The sequence below is a fragment of the Tamandua tetradactyla genome, chromosome 6 (assembly GCF_023851605.1).
Source record: "Tamandua tetradactyla isolate mTamTet1 chromosome 6, mTamTet1.pri, whole genome shotgun sequence".
NCBI classification, from domain to species: domain Eukaryota; kingdom Metazoa; phylum Chordata; class Mammalia; order Pilosa; family Myrmecophagidae; genus Tamandua; species Tamandua tetradactyla.
In genome coordinates this window covers 697,982-713,619 of record NC_135332.1, presented here as the reverse complement: position 1 = coordinate 713,619, position 15,638 = coordinate 697,982, and the positions used below count along the sequence as shown (strand labels likewise).

General features: G+C 56.8%; 1 pseudogene; it reads left to right on the top strand.

Annotated features, from left to right (window-relative positions):
- The first annotated feature begins 14,636 nt into the window (after window positions 1-14,636).
- LOC143685762 (olfactory receptor 2T8-like) overlaps window positions 14,637-15,638 on the top strand; it is a 59,722-nt pseudogene continuing 58,720 nt past the window's right edge.

Sequence of the window (15,638 nt, the reverse complement as noted above, 5' to 3'; positions counted from 1 at the left end):
CAAAGTGGCACAACCACCACCCTAGCCATCATGGAGGCAGCCGCTCCCCATTTCCCCTCCTCCCTCCCCCAGCCCTGCTGTCCGCCCATGCGTGCTCCGACCAGCTGTGTCGCCTGCCGCTTGTCCTTCAGCTTCTGGCTTGGTTTGGCCCATGTGACATCTTCGCGGCCTGTCCACGGTGGGTGGCCCCGGGGCGCCTTGGCTTGGCGCATCACATTCAGGCCGCGTCCCGCTGCCCCACCCGGGCTGTCGGCGGCAGGGAACAGGCTGGGAGCACAGTGGCGCGCAGGCCGGGCCGCACCAATGCCTGTTGGCTGGTCCAGCGCCCTTGGAGGCCTCTGTCCACAGGAGCACGGTGTGTTGGACTGGGGCTGACCGAGCCAATCAGGGCCCTTCCCTCTGGGGGTGGGGTTTAAATTTGCATATCTCCATGGGAGCCTGTACACAGGGGTGTGGTGGGGGCAAGTAGGGGGGGCCAGGAGGGGGAGGGGAGGGTGCTGGGTGGGAGGGGTCCCCGCAGGGACAGGAGCTGAGGGCCCCAGAGGGGATGCCCAGGACCCTGCACCCGGGGACTAAGAATTGATGGCGGATGGTGATGACCTGGTCCTGTTATGACAGCCAGTCCTGACACAGGTGGTTTCCCTCCCTGTGTTGTAGAGTGGCCAAAACGCGACACCCTGAGACCAGCCGGTGCCCGCGTGTGTCCCTACCACTGAGATGCCGAGGGCCACGGCAGAACGCGGCTTGGGGGCACCTGCTGTGGAGTCCGCCCATCGCCCACTGGCGCCCTGTGAGGTCTCCTTGGTGAAGGGGGCTGAGCCCCTCCTCAGGGTCATCTCACCTACTGCCCAGGACCCGGTGTTTGCAAGACCAGGGACGAGGCTTAGATGGGAGAGCCTCTTCTCCAGGGTCACCCCTAAGTGAGGACGGGAGATTTTCTTTTTTGTGAAACATAACATGGATATAAAGAAAAGAAAGAAAAAGCAGTATTTTTCAAAGCACACCAGTAAGTTACAGAGCAGATTTCAGAGTTTGTCTTGGACTACATTAACAATTTCAGACTTTTCCTTCTCGCTGCTCCAGAAAACTGGAGGCTGGAAGGAATGTTAACATAGTGATTCAGCAGCCTCACTCGTTCGCGAAATCCCATTTTCACAATTATACCTCCTCCTTCTCCTTTGGTCCTTTCCCCAATCTAAAGGGATCTCTAGCTCCCTGGCAGCGTGGGACAGGACTCCCAAGGATGAGCCTGGCTCTGGCTCTATGGGATCAGGGAAACGAAATGTAGCAAAATAAGGTATCGGTGGCCAACCAGATCAAATAGAGTCGAGAGGCTACTGTGCAGGCTACTCTTACACGAGCTTCAGCTGGATAGTGCTATTTACTGTGGTTCGTCAACCCCCAACCAAACTATTCCTGCCAATCCTAAAGAACACCTAGGGCCCTATCTGAGATTCCACAAAGGTTCCATGCACTAGGGTAACTTCCCAGAAACTGACAACCTCCAGATGCGTCCCAGGCCAGCTGAGTCCTGAACCCCAGAGGGCCCAGCCTCTCCAGAACATCAGCTAGTTCCATCCCCCTACCCCATATTACTGACAGCGCCTTCCAACATGAAAAAGTTAGAATGACCATAGCCCAAACACCCCTAAAGATTGAGAGAAGGATCAAAGGAGAAGGAGGAGTTATAACAGAGAAGATAGGATTTAACAAATGAGTATGATTGCTGGATCATTATATAGATATTTCTTTTAGTCTCCGTGTCTCGGAGCAGCTAGAAGGAAAAATCTAAAATTGTGGAACTGTAACCCACACCAAACTCTGAAATCTGTTGTGTTATGATGTGCGTTCATATCCATTGCTTTTTTGTATCTATGTTATTTTTCATGATAAAAAAAAAGGTAAGGAATCCAGAGTGGCCTAAGAGGCACCTTAAGTACTGCACAGAATTTGGGGGTCTCTGTGAGCTGGTTCTGGGGGGCTGTAGACCTTGCTAGAAGGTGCTAGAAGGCCTCCTAGGACCACCTTGTTTTTTGTTTGTTTGTTTTATTTCCTTATTTCACTGATTTTTTGTTATTGTTGTTGAGGTAACATATGCTTGTTTAAAATTTTGAAAAAAATAAAAAAGTAAAGGGATCTTTAGGCAATACCCATTCTTTCTTTTTCATGTTGGAAAGGGGTGTCCACACTAAAGGACGGGGAGATGTAATTACTTTTTTTTTTTTTTTTAAATACATGGGCAGGCACCGGGAAACGAACCCGGGTCCTCTGGCGTGGCAGGCAAGTGTTCCTGCCTGCTGAGCCACCGTGGCCTGCCCGGGGAGATGTAATTAGTTGCTAATCTTGGCGACGCTGATGCCTCTGGGTGTCAGGATTTATCTGGCCTAGGAACCCTCTGGAAATTATAGGTTCAAAAATAAACCTAATGCAGGAAACTTTCATAGAGTCTCAGCTGGAGTCCTAGGAGTTCTTAAGAGTCAACAGGAGTGATGGTGGTTGGGGTTTAGCAGGCGATGGTGTCAGCACTGTCTAACCGAAGCTTACATAAGAGCAGCCTCCAGAACAGCCTCTTGACTCTATTTGATTCCTCTTGGCCACCGATGCCTTAGTTTATTACATTTCTTTCCCTCTTTGGGTCAGGAAGGCATTGTCCATTCCACGGTGCCAGGGCCGGGCTCATCCCCGAGAGTCCCACCCCACATTGTCAGGGAGACTTTCACCCCTGAGTGTCATGTCACATTTAGGGGGAGGTAATGACCCTCCTTGCAGAGAGGCCACCTCTGAGCAACAAAAGGGGTTTCCTGGAAGTAACTCTTAGGCCTGAAATAAATTTCACAAGGGCAAACCTCGAAATCCAGGGCTTGGCCTATTTTCTTGGGTGTCCTCGATGATTGAGAGGGTTTCTAGGGTTTCCCAGATGGGGCGGTGTAATAGTTCCATTTTTTTTTCCCTTTGGACCCTTACTCTACCAATACTTTTAATTATTGTCCCACAGTCAGAATTACAAGGTCTCGTTTCCATTCTGGACTCCAGGAGTTTGGGTTGTTTAAATGAGCTCTTAGCTTGATTTAGATTGTGTGTAACAGAAAATTTAGGTTCTAGACGTAATAAATCTCTCTGCCTTCGGTCTCATGCAGTAGGTGAGGTTCTAGAGTACTTACCCTATCATTTTTTACCCTGTATTCTGACGTTCTTGGTCCCAGCCAGATTGGCTTCGTTTATCTCTAATGGCGTCCTGATCACCGTACTGTGATCAGGATAATAACCAGGACGGTTATTATTTGTACTGTGTTGGCTTTCAGGGCGGCAGCCTCCATTCCTGGGTCTCGGGTGTCACAGAGTTACTCAGAGTCCCAGGGAGACACCAGCTGACCCCCACACAGCTCAGAGTCTCCAGACCTGGGAAGACCCCCATAACTTCAGGCTGAGAGGGGCTGCTCTGAGGGCGCACAGTCTAGGCACCCACTTTCACGTCAGTGTTTTCTGAGAGTCCTTAGTATAATTGTTCTTTTGTTTCTGGCTTGTTTTGCACAACACATTGTCCCCCAGTTTCATTCAGTTGGATGTGCACCCCTTGGCATCCTCCCTTTTTGTAGCTGCACCACAGTTCATTATATGAATGTGTCACCATTTCCAGTGGAGATGTGAGCCCCAGCTTGGCCCTTCTCCATATTTCTGCCATAAAGAGAAATAAAAGGAGCTGCCCGATGCTGATGTGGGCACGTGGCCAGGAGGGCTGGGCTGGGGCCAGAAGCCACCCCACCCCAGCTCTGCTGCAGCAGCCCACAGCTCCCTCTTTCTCCACGTCCTTCCTTCCCCACAGCCTGGCTCCTTCCTGGGAGCCCAGAGCGGAGGGCAGGCGAGGCCCAGCCAGGGGAGCCGAGCTGGGGGTGAGCAGGCTGCACAGGGGCCCCAAACCCGGGCCAGCACAGAGAGCAGCCTGCAAGCATTGCCTGCCTCGGGGCAGAGCCAGTGTGAGGAAGGAGGGACCCTGCCCTCTGCTCCAAGGAATCCTCCATGCCCAGGCCGGAGCAGTGCAGTCACCCCTGTGCTAGGTGGAGACGGGGGAACGGGGAGAATGCAGGAAGGAAAAGAGAAAGTCATGGGCCCCCGGCATCTTACGGGGACGACCTGCCACCAGACAGCCCCCTGCCCGCCCCCGGAACCTGCCCCCTGCGTGGGTGCTGCCCGCTGGCCCTTCCCTCCACGGCCCCCTTTCACCTGTCCGGTCAGCAACTCTTTCACACGTTTCAGAATAAGTTGGAGAAAACAGTGTGTGCCCCTCTCAACCCTTTGGCATGAAGATTGTTAACCAGAGTGAAATAATCACTTTTTTAAAGAACGTTTATTAGGGAAATTTTCAAATACCAGAAGCGGCGAGACTAGCACAATGCACCCAGCACCCAGCCTCACCAACCCTCAACTTTTCCCCAGTCAGGCTTCATCTCTTTCCACCTTTTTGTTCTCATGTTTGGCTGAAAATCACTAACTTTCTAAGAGCAAGTTTCACTTTAAGTTGTTAAAATAATACGTTCCCAAACATGTATCATCGTGAGACACTACTTCATGCTCACTTAGATGGCTATTACTAAAAGAAAAAAAAAAAAAAGAAAGAAAATAACCCATTTCAGCCAAGATGTGGAGCTCAGGCTTAGCTAGTGGGAATGAAAAATGGTGCAGCCACTGCGGAAAACAGTGTGGTGGTTCCTCCACAGTTAAACATGGAATTACCATGTGACGCAGCAATTCCACTCCTCTCTACATGCCCCCCAAATCTGAAAGCAGGGCTGCAGACGGTTGCACACGGATGCTCACAGCGGCACTGTTCACAATCGCCGGAAGGTGGAAGCCACCCAGGTGCCTGTTAGTGAGGAGTGGGTAGAGAGTGTGCCGTCTGCCCCTACACGGGATTATGCAGTGGTTCAAGAGAAACGACTTCTGGAGACACACTACTACATGGATGGACCTCATACACGTCATGCCAGGTGAAGAAAGCAAGCACAAAAGGACAAATATTGTAATGACTTCGCTTATACGCAATATCCAGAGGGAGCAATTCATGGGGACAGAAAAGAGGGTCAAGGTTGCCCGGAGCTGGAGGGGGAGAGGAGGGAGTGGATGTTTAGTGGGTCGCAGTGCCAGTCTGAGCGATGGAAAAGCTGGGGGACGACTGCATGCACTGGAAATATAATGAACACTCCTGAATCAGACTCTTAGAAATGGTTACAATGGCAATTTTTGTATTACACATATTTTACCTCAATAAACTGGTTTTTAAAAAGCAGTGCATGATAATACTGTGAGCCACTAGCAGTATTGTACAATTGTATACTTTGGTTGGATTGAGGGCGTGTGCATATATCTCAATAGAATTGTATTTTTAAAAAAGTAACCCATGTTTGCCATCATCACAATAAGTGGTTCAGGCAAGAGTCACCTGTAGATGCTAAACTAGGGCAACAGAATAGTCATATAGAAACATCATCCACTTATTAGCTGCAAAGGGGACCCAGTCCCTTTGCCACGGAGAATGCCTGCAGAATGCCTTACCCGCGCGTTACGACAAACATCACCAATAGCAGGACAGGCTGGCCTTGATGCTGGCAGTGACTCCCCGCAACTCCAGGAAGGACGCCACGGCTGCGCTCGCCCCAAAACCACGGCCGGGTCTAATAGGACAGAGCATCAGGCAGAGCCCAAGGGAGGGTTGTGGGACAAAAATGGCCTGTCTACTCCTTGCAGCTAGCGAGACCACGAACCACCAGGCTGCTGCAGACTGAGGGAACTGGGGAGCCCTGGCAGCGAGAGGCAGCAGTCCTGCTCGAGATTGTCGGTCAGGGGTAAAAACGCTGGAACGGACATTGTTGGGAAATGGGCCAAACTTGAATAAGGAGCCTGCACACACGCCCCGAGCCGCGAGTGCCCTGTTTCCTGGTTCCAGGGAAAGCCCCCAGTCCTAGGAGGTCACACTGAGGGGCTGGGGCACGAGGTCTGCAGGTGACCCCCAAATGGCTCAGAAAGCAGCTTCAAGTGCATCTCCGCCCAGTCTGCACGCACACACGCACACACGCACACGTGCACACACAGACTCACACCCGGCTGCCAGCAGCGTGGGGGAGAACACAGATCCGAGAAATTTTAAGTCAGTGAATCCAGGTGGAGGGTACAGAGAAGTTCTTTTTTCATTCTGGTAAATTTCCTGTTGGTTTGAAATTACTTCAGAAATGAAGATTTTGAAAATAATACAGGGCCACGAGAGAACAATTTCAAGCTGGCCACAGGCTGGAACAGGGAAAGGAGGTCACTCTGACCTCTGACCCCGGCACTTGACCGTTGTGCTACCCTCTTTCCCAGCGCGGAGGTTCTGAGGCCTGCCTTTTTCACGTTATATTATGCCACGAGCATTTTCCCATGTTACCGAAATGTCCTCATTGCACTTCTAAGGGCTCCTGGGTGCCACAGCCTCTCCTGCCCGCCCAGGGGTAAGACGGGGCCCCTGCCTCTCCACCGTTGGCGACAGCACCCAGCACAGCTCACCCTTCATCTTGCTGCGCCCCGAAGGTCTCCGAGGGCAGATTCCAGGGAGCGAGATGTGAGCAGAGGTTGTGGCTTTGAAAGGGTCGCGGTGGAGCCGGGCAGCTGCTTGGTGGCATTCTAGAACATTCTGGCAGGCAGAGGGCACGCTCACAGCAGTGCAACCATGCTGCCCACTCAGGATGCCCAAAGCTCACCAGTCTGTTTGTTTTTGCATCTCTTTGATGTCTGTTATTCTTTCTCCCCACCACCCCGTCAGGCTTTACCTGTTGGCAAGGGTTAAAATGAGTCAATGCACAAAAAGTGCTGGACCAGGCAGGGGCACTCACCCACCGCTGACCGGGGGCACTCACCCACTGCCGGCCGCACAGGGCGCCACTGCCTGGGTTCAGGAGGGGCTGCTGCCCTTGCAGGCTGTGCAGCCTTATCCGTGTCTTCCCCGCTCTGTGCCTCAGTTTCCCCCTCTGCGGTCCTGGTGGGGCTGTGGTGGGCATACACTGGTTAACGCACATGGCTCAGAGCACATGAAGCCCCCCCCCCCAGGAAACCAGGCCGGGTCGTGTGGACAGGGCCCAGGGAGACCGGCTGAGCAGGAGCCATGGGAGAAGCGGACACGGACAGGCCAGGGCCCAGGAACAGCCCGTCTAGCTCCAGGGCTCACCCGCCACTGGCTCGGCCCCAGACCAAAACCCACCCATTCCCCAGGCGATTTCACAACTTCCTGTGGGAGCTGCATTCCTGGGCCAGCCAGGCTTGGCGGGGCCGGCTGCCCCGGCCTCGTCCGCACCCTGCACCCGCAGCCCACGCCCCGGGAAGCAGGGGGGCCAGACCTCCGGGCGTCGGCCCCACTCCACCCCTTCTCGCCCCTACGCCGACGTGACTCAGGAGGGAGGGCCCCAGGCTGCTTACCTCCCTCCCCCACCCCGTGGACACGGGGCTCCCTCTGCCCACGCGGGGGTGGCTTGAGCCAGAAGTGGACCCCAAGTCCACACGAGAGCCAGCCGGGCTCCAGGAGCCCCCGCCCTGGCTGCGGGGCGGTGCCACAGATCCTCCTAAGAACGTGGCCTGGGGCTGGCAGTGGTGTCCCGGCCACCCCCCACTCCCGCCCCTCCCAGTGGATGGAGCTGCCCAGGCCGCCTCCGTGCCCTCACTTGTGGGGCAGCCCAGCCCGCGGCGTTTCCTAAACCTGCCCACATTTAAGAGTGAGCGCAGGCCTGGCCACCACCCACACCCATGGGGCTGTTCACCATGGGAAAAGGTGCTTCTCGCACAACCTGCCGCGCACAGCTGGGGTCCCAGCCTGCGCCTCCTGCCCATCGAAGTCTCAGCCTGCAGGACGCCCACCACCCCGAGCTCAGCCCTGGGCGCCTGGCCTGGGTTCTCGGATCACAGCGCCCAGCCCGCCCCGCCAGGCCCTGCCCCCACCCCTGCCCCGGCCTTTCTCCTGGTGGACACTGCCTTCTGCCCCCTCATCGGGATCCACCCTCAAGGGGCTCAGAACGCAGACCCCTGGCTCTGGGACCCCCCACATTAACTGGATAATGTGCCACCAGCTACTGGGCAGGGGGGGTGGTGTCCCCAGGAAGGTGGGCAGGTCCCAGGGACTGTCAGGACACAGGGTCATGGCAGCCAGAGCGGGCGGGCTCCTGCCAGGCCCTGCCAGGGTCCTAGGGCCACCCCGGGGGGGTGCTGCCCGGAAGGACCCAGTTGCAGCCAGTACCACATCCCCAGCCCAGGGCCGGCCAGACCTGCTGACCATGCCGCTCCGAGGCCGTGCGCCGGGCCCGATGCTGTCAGGCGGGGGCACCTGGCTTCCTCACAAGGCGCCAGATATAACAGCTAGATGGCGAGATGGATGGACAGGGGAGGGCGGCAGTCCAGAGATGGGGCGGGCAGTGCGGGCCAGGAGCGGGCTTTGCTAATGACTGAGGAAGGCCACCAGCCTCAGGCAGCACAATGGGAAGCTGCCAAGCGCCCCACGCCATGCCCCCACGACAGGCCTGGTGGCTGGGCCTGAGCGCCCCGGCAGTGGTCACTGCAGCACACCCCGCCCCCTCCCAGAACCACCGCCCGCCCCGAGACATGGCACGAGGGCAAAGGACGTGGCGCTGCATGTCCAGCAGCATGTGTGTCTCCCTCAAGCCACGGCCGACGTGACCCTGGGCCGAAGGGGCTGCAGACAGGTGACAAGATCCTGCCAGGCTGGCACCGATTTAAGCACCAGCACCGCAGTGGGCAATGGTGAGGGAGAACCACCCGGCCCTCGAAGTGAAATGGCGAATGGGCACAATGTGGCTCTTTTTTTTCTTTGACAAGGAATTTGGCAAAGTCTATCCAATGGTGAAACTATAAAATACACTTTCCATTTGCTCTAACAATGCCACTTCAAGGAATTCCTCCCGTAGCTGGATTTGCTCAAGCACGCAAAGGGGCACAAGAAAGGGTTTTCATCCGAGCATCATGCAGGCAACTGCGAAATGGGTAAAAACTCAAACGTTTATCCAAGGGGGAATAATTAAATTATAATACATTCACAATATAAGGCATTACCCAGCAATTCAGGGCAGTGAGGCAGCTCCACGTCCCTCCATGGCTGAGGCCCTGGACGAACAAGGGTGAGCGTAGAGGCTGTGCATGGTGCGATGCACGTGCACTTAAGGACACGAGGCAGTCCTACCGGCCCAGGGCTCGACAGAGCTGCAGAGAACGTCGGGAAACGCTGTCCTGGATGCACACCAAGGTGCTGACGTGCAACCCTCTCGAGGCGGGGCAGGGCCATCACGGGCGGCTGAGCAGGTGGCACCTGAGCGAAGGTGCCGGCCAGGGAGGCAGGAACCATCCAGCTGGGGACGGCAGCGAAGGCCGCCCCGAGAGGGTGGCTTCTCCCAGTGCTCCCGGAGTTGCCGGCAGGGCTGAGACCTGCCTGGGGAAGCCCAAGGCTTGGGCATCAGGACAGTGAGAAGGACATTCAGGAATGTGTGACTTTTTTTTAAACAAGGAAAATATTTAAGAAGTAACTCATCTAATCACATGCGCACAGCACCCCACACCTTTTGTTCAGATGCAGCTCCATTGTCAACCAGTCGTGTGACGGGGTGGGGTAGGGGTCACACTGCCACGGTGAGCCTCAGTTTCCCCATCTGTCACCTGGCCTAGAGAGGGCCTTTGTGTTTTCCTGGCTGGCCCTGGCCCGACCCCTCCCCGGCTTTAGGTCTGGGTATGTCCCGGGGCCTCGAGGACAGCACGTCCCCCTTTGGGACAAGAAGCCTCATTCTGTGGCTGTCGCCAGAGTAGACAGAAAAGTGCTCTTTCCTGGGGCAGTGGGCGGGGGGCACCCCTGCAGGTGGAGAGGCCTACCTGAGAACACAGGTAAGTCGGACCTGGGCTGCAGGAGGATGAGGCACCTGGGGGTATCTGAGCCCAGCGGGCCTGCCCTGCTATCCCCCTCCCCCACCAAGGTACCCGCAGAACCCCTAGTACTGCCCGCAGCTGTGGGGCAGGCCAGCCGTGCCAGGGACGACAGCCCAGCTCTCTCGGCCCCCCGAGGTCGTCAGTTGGGTGGGGGGTCACTGACGCCTCCTTCAGCGCCCCCCTCCACGCCTTCCCGGTCCCTGCTCTCTGAGACCAAGTCTCCCAAGTGCATGGCCGCTGGCTGACCCAAACGAAGACACTCGACCAACAACCTCGGCCTCTATCTACCCCACCCCCCCGCCCTCTACCCTTAAAGCCAGCTGGAGTTGATTTTCTCCACTTCCAACCCAAAGAACCTGATCCCCACACAGCAGGGGAGCGCCTGGCGCCGGGGCTCACTGTGGGATGCTAAACCGTGCTGCAGGGTCCTTCCCTGGCCGGGCCCACAGGAGTGGGGAGGGGCTGCTTCTCTGCTCCCACCCCAGGCTGGGCACCCGCAACCCACCCTCTTGGGGTCCAGGGGAACAGGTGGCCCGCCAAACTCTGCCGAAACTTAGGGCACCTCCCTCCCTGAGGTGCCTTCACCTCGATTCTTTTTCATGCACAGGACACAGAAACACGTGTTCATCCCAGTTCTACAGCTCGACAAGTCCTGCGAAGGGAGCACTGCACAGGGAGCACTGCACAGGGAGCACTGCACAGGGAGCACTGCACAGGGAGCATACCATGTGGCTCCACGGGTGTGAAACAGGAAGCAAGCAGACCCCCGCAGCCCCCTCGCCCCTCTCCCACCCTGCCCATGGCAGCAGCTGTCCGCATCTCACCCAACTGAGTTACACACGCGCATCCCGTCGGTGAGTTCTCTTGAGTCCGACTTTGGTTCTTGAGACCCCTCAGGGCTGTGTGGCGAACGGGCTCATTTACATCACCGTGTAGACCCCACTGCGAGACACTCCCAGTTTCTTCAACCATCCACCTCACTGCGGGTGGACATTGGGTGGCTTCCAGGTTTTCAGCTATTTTGCACAGCTCAGCTGTGGCACGCCGGGTTTGTGTTTTCTTAATTGTAGCCACGTGGAGACTGTAGGGCTTGTGGAGGGAGAGATGGGATGGCATGTTCCGCTTCTTTCTGCCCCATGAGGAGGAGCAGTATCAGGGACCAAGCGTGCTGGCCCGATGCCGGGAGGTGGGACTCTCCCCTCGTCTTAAGCAGGACTCTGGTCCCCTGGCTGTCCCAGTGACGGGGACGTGCAGTGAAGGGCTGGCTGCCCCTTGTGTTCAAGTCGCCATGAGCCGGTGACCATGTCAGAGGAGCAGGGTGGGAAGGGGGAGTCCTACTGTTTGACTTAGGACCAAAACTGTAGATCTGGGATGACGTCTAAGTCAGTTAGGAAATGTATCCAGCAACAAGTGTCAGAGACCTGAATAAGAGCGGCTTAAATAAAACAGATTTATTCTCCCAGGTCAAGGAGTCAGAGACTCTCCGGACAGGAGTGGTAGTTCCAGAGAATCAGCAGGAGCTCACACTCCTGTCTTTCTGTCCTGCCATAGTTGGGGCTTGGCTTCCATTCTCAAGGTCACAAAATGGCTACTGAAGGGCCAGCCATCACGTCTGATTCCAGATAGGAAGAAGGAGCCTTTCTGGATGCCCCGCCCAACAACTTCTGCTTACATCTCATTGGCCCTCCTGTTTACACAGGAAGCTCAGATGATATGGTCTTTTATCTGACTTTTATCATCTGACTACCTTGAATAAAAGCAGGGTCCTGTTCCTAAGAAAGAAGGAGAAAAAGGATATTGAGCAGGCAATGCGTTGGCTGTTGCTCGACATCCCACCGAGTTTTCTTGGACCTTCTTTGGGATATTGAGGGACAAGGAACTCTCTGCCTTTGGCAGCTGCTAAAAGCAAGCAGGTTTGAGGTCTCAAACAAAATGCTTTAAACAAGGGCTTTGCCGATATTGCTGCTAGTCTCCTTGGTTCAAGATGAGAAGTGTACCTCTGGGAAGGGGTGCACAGAGCTTTCCTAAAGAACGATAGATAAAAATGAGAGCCTGTTAAGTTCAAGTGCTTTCCAAGAAAAGGAAAGGTTTTTACATGACGAAGTCAGGCTGTCTCCTGCTCCCCTGGGGGAGCACGTGGGGGGAATCACGATTTGTGCCCAAGCCTTAGGCCCATTCTGGAAGGAGGCGCTGAGACAAGTGTTGTGTGCAAGGCACTTATCAAGCAAGTGCTTCCCGGGGCAGGGCAGGGGAGCGGGTAGGGGAGCAGGGCGGGGAGGAAAGGAATCCAAGCAAGAGTAAGATTTCAGGACAAACCTGGCCTCAGCCTGATCCTGCGGGAGCTCAGAGTAAGTTACACCCTGGGGACACTGCCTGCGGGGCTCAGGGAGCCTCTGGAGAGTGCAGCAACTGCAGGGCTGCAGGAGGGGCAGCGTGGTGGTGGGCCACAGGTCTGATCTGAGGGAGGAGGTTTGGGGAGGGCTGAGTATCAAATGCATCTCACGTCCTGTCACACCCACTACACCCCCGGGGTCGGAACTAGGACCCTGCCCATTTTACAGATGGGGCAACTGAGGCTTGAGGAAGGAAAATGACTTTCCTGGTGCCCAAGCTGGGACTCTAACCCAGGCCTGCATGTTCCCCTGGCTTACGCATCAGCAGGTGGTAGACCCAAGGCCTTGAGCCCAGTGCCCCGACCCGATGGGCTGCCGGCCAAGCTGTCCCCAGGGGCTGCTCTGCAGGGACCCTTCCTCCCGGGCCTCCTCAGGGCGCAGTCACCTAAAGCAGAATCAGCGTGGGCCGAGGTATCCATGTGGGGCCTCCTGGAAGGGCCACAGGAAAGAAGGTGATGGGTCTGAGCCAGGGGGTCCAGGAGGGTGGGGCTGCAGAGAGACCAGCGGCTCAACCCCGACATCACCTGGGTGAGCCCAGGAGGTGACCCACCCGCCTCAGGTGCCGCGGGAAGGGGACATGCAGAGCGTGTGGGCGCAGGGGGTAGGGGGGAGTTGGCCTGTGCACAGGCCCCCAGAGCTCAGGAGCCCCTCAAAAGCCTGGCTTTCCGGCAGAGTCACCACTTTCTGGCTGTGTGGCCTCGGGCCAGTTGATTAATCTCTCTGGGCCTCGGTTTCCTCACCTGGGCAATGAGACAGATTGTCAGGCTGGAGCTCAGCCGTGCCTGGAGGTGAGTGACTACGTCACTGTGGTTACTCCGACGAAGGGCAGGACGTGGGCGCAGGTGGAGACGCCTTCCTCCTTTTTGGGGGTACCAGGAACCGAACCCAGGTCTCCCGCATTCCACCGCTGAGCGCCCATGCTCGCTCCCCTCCTTTCTGAAGGCCCCTCCATCCGGCCTCCCCGCCCCATCCCCAGCCCTGCCCCGTCATCCCCTACCCCACGACCTTCCAGCGCTGGGCCGGAGCCGTTTCCTGCAGCTGCTGTGACAGAGACCGTGGGCCGGGTGGCTGAAGCCAGCAGGGATCGTTGCCCACGGGGCTGGGGCGCTGCGCCTCTCCTCCGGCATCCAGGGGTGCAGGGCGCTCCCCGTGCTCCTCGGCCGGCTGCTGTGTCACCCCCTCCCTGCCTCCGCCCCTACCCCCACCCCCCTTGTCTGCGTCCCCAGCTGAGCTCATCCCGGGAACCGTGCCTCAATGGCGGCGCAGAGACCCCTTTCCCAGCGTGGCCATGCGCACGAGCGCCCCAAGCACGCCGTCGAGTCGGGCTGGGGGCATTGGCCCCCCACGTGTGGGTGACGTGACAGCTCGGGGGGCGCCTCCCACAGCCACGACGCGCCGTCCCGGCTGGCAGGAGGCTCGCATGGGCATGGAGGCTTGGCGAGGCCGGGGCCAGACGGACACAACAGGCCCATTCACCGCGGCGTGGACTGGCCACAGGAGAAACAGGGGTTGAGGGTGAAGCCTGGGGGCCTGGTGCTGGGTGAGACCAGGCCGACGGAAAGGACCGTGATGGGCAGCCCCCCCAGAGGGGAGTCCTGGAATTAGCTTGTTCACAGAGGCAGACAGTAGATTATAGTCCCAGGGGCCGGGCGGGGACAAGGGGGAGTTGGGGAGGATGGCAGTGGAGGTGGCCCAGCGCCGCGCACCTGAGTAGCTGGGTTTAGGTGTCACCTGGCTCTGCTGCGCTGCCCAGCTCTGCTGCTGTGGACGTAAATCCCCAGCGTGGAAATCCATCTGTGGCTGATCACATGTGCGGTCGGCTAAGGGGCAAGTCTTTCACAATGGATGATGTTTAACTTAATTTAATTAGCTGGAGGCTTAAAAGAGAGAGGCCAGTGTACAGCTCAGAGCAGGCACAAGGAGAGGTGGCGCGAACGGCCTGGGGATCCATTTGAATTCAGCAGTGGGGAGGGCAGGCAGCAGGTGTGGCCGTGCACTCTCCGTGTGACTGAGGAGCCAGAGGACAGCCAGCGGCCCTTCCCCAGGGAACTGCGCATTTGTGGGTGCATCTTCATAAAGGCCAGTCATTTCTGGTGCTCTGTGTCCCAGCAGCCTTAGCTGCTGTAGAAGGTATACTTCACAGTGGTTGAAGTGGGAGACGTTATGTTGTCTTTAGGTTGCCTCAATAAAAAATTTTTTTTCTTAAAGCTAGGTGGTCCCTTTCAGGTGTGTCCGCACGCCTGTAGTCTGGCCTGCAGGTGTGAAGGTTACTGCAGGCCCCGTGCCAGGAGAGGGGCCATGGCAGGGAACCCGGCCCTCCCCAGCCCCACCGTTCCCCAGTGGTGTGACCTGAGAACCCTCGCATCCCCTCTGCTCTCAGTCCCCCCTTTTAAGGTTGGGGGGGGAGATCCCCCAGCTTCCCCGTGGATGTTGGAGGAGGATGCGTGGCTCTGCCCAGGCCTTCCTGGTTCTGGCCGGACTTGCACTGGTCTGGGCAGGGTGTGGACCCCGAGGTCTGCGCCTGGCTGCAGGGGCAGCGGGAGGGACGTGCATCCGGACCCGGTGGCCCCCTGAGGCCTCTTTCCCCAACGGAGCCTCCTGCTGGGAAATTCGAGGGGAAACCCAGCAAGTGGGGGGCTAGCAGCGCTGCCTGAGGGAGGCCAACCTGATGTGGGGCCTGACACAGGGCATGAGGAAGCACTTTGGAGCTGCTGGCTGCCTTGATCCGCCCCACGAGAGCACTGGGCAGGGAGTCCTTGGAGCCTTGAGCCATTGCTCAGCCAAAACCTCCCAACAAAAGAGGCCAGGACCAGATGCTTTCCCTGGTGAATTCTACCTCCTGGCCAAAGGAGAATTAACACCAACCCTTCTCAAACACTTCCAAAAAACAGAAGAGAAGGGAACACTGCCTAATGCATTCTATGAGGCTGCAACCACCCTGATACCAAAGCTGGATAAAGACAGCACATGCGCAGGAAAGCACAGGCCGACACCCCTTATGAACAGAGATGCAAGAATCTTTAACATGACACCAGCAAACTGAACCCAATGGCACATTAAAAAAGATCATACACTGTGCTACTTTGAAAGTGTTGTGTATGCCAGGAAAACCATGTCCTTTAATCCTGGGTCATTATTTAGGTTGGAAATTTCGGATTAGATTATCTCCGGGGAGATGTGACACTCCCAGTTCGGGGTGTGGCCTTTTGATTAGATGGGGACATGACTCCACCCATCCCAGGTGGGTCTCGATTCGTTTACTGAAGTCTTTTGAAAGGGAAAACAGTTTGGGGAAAGTGG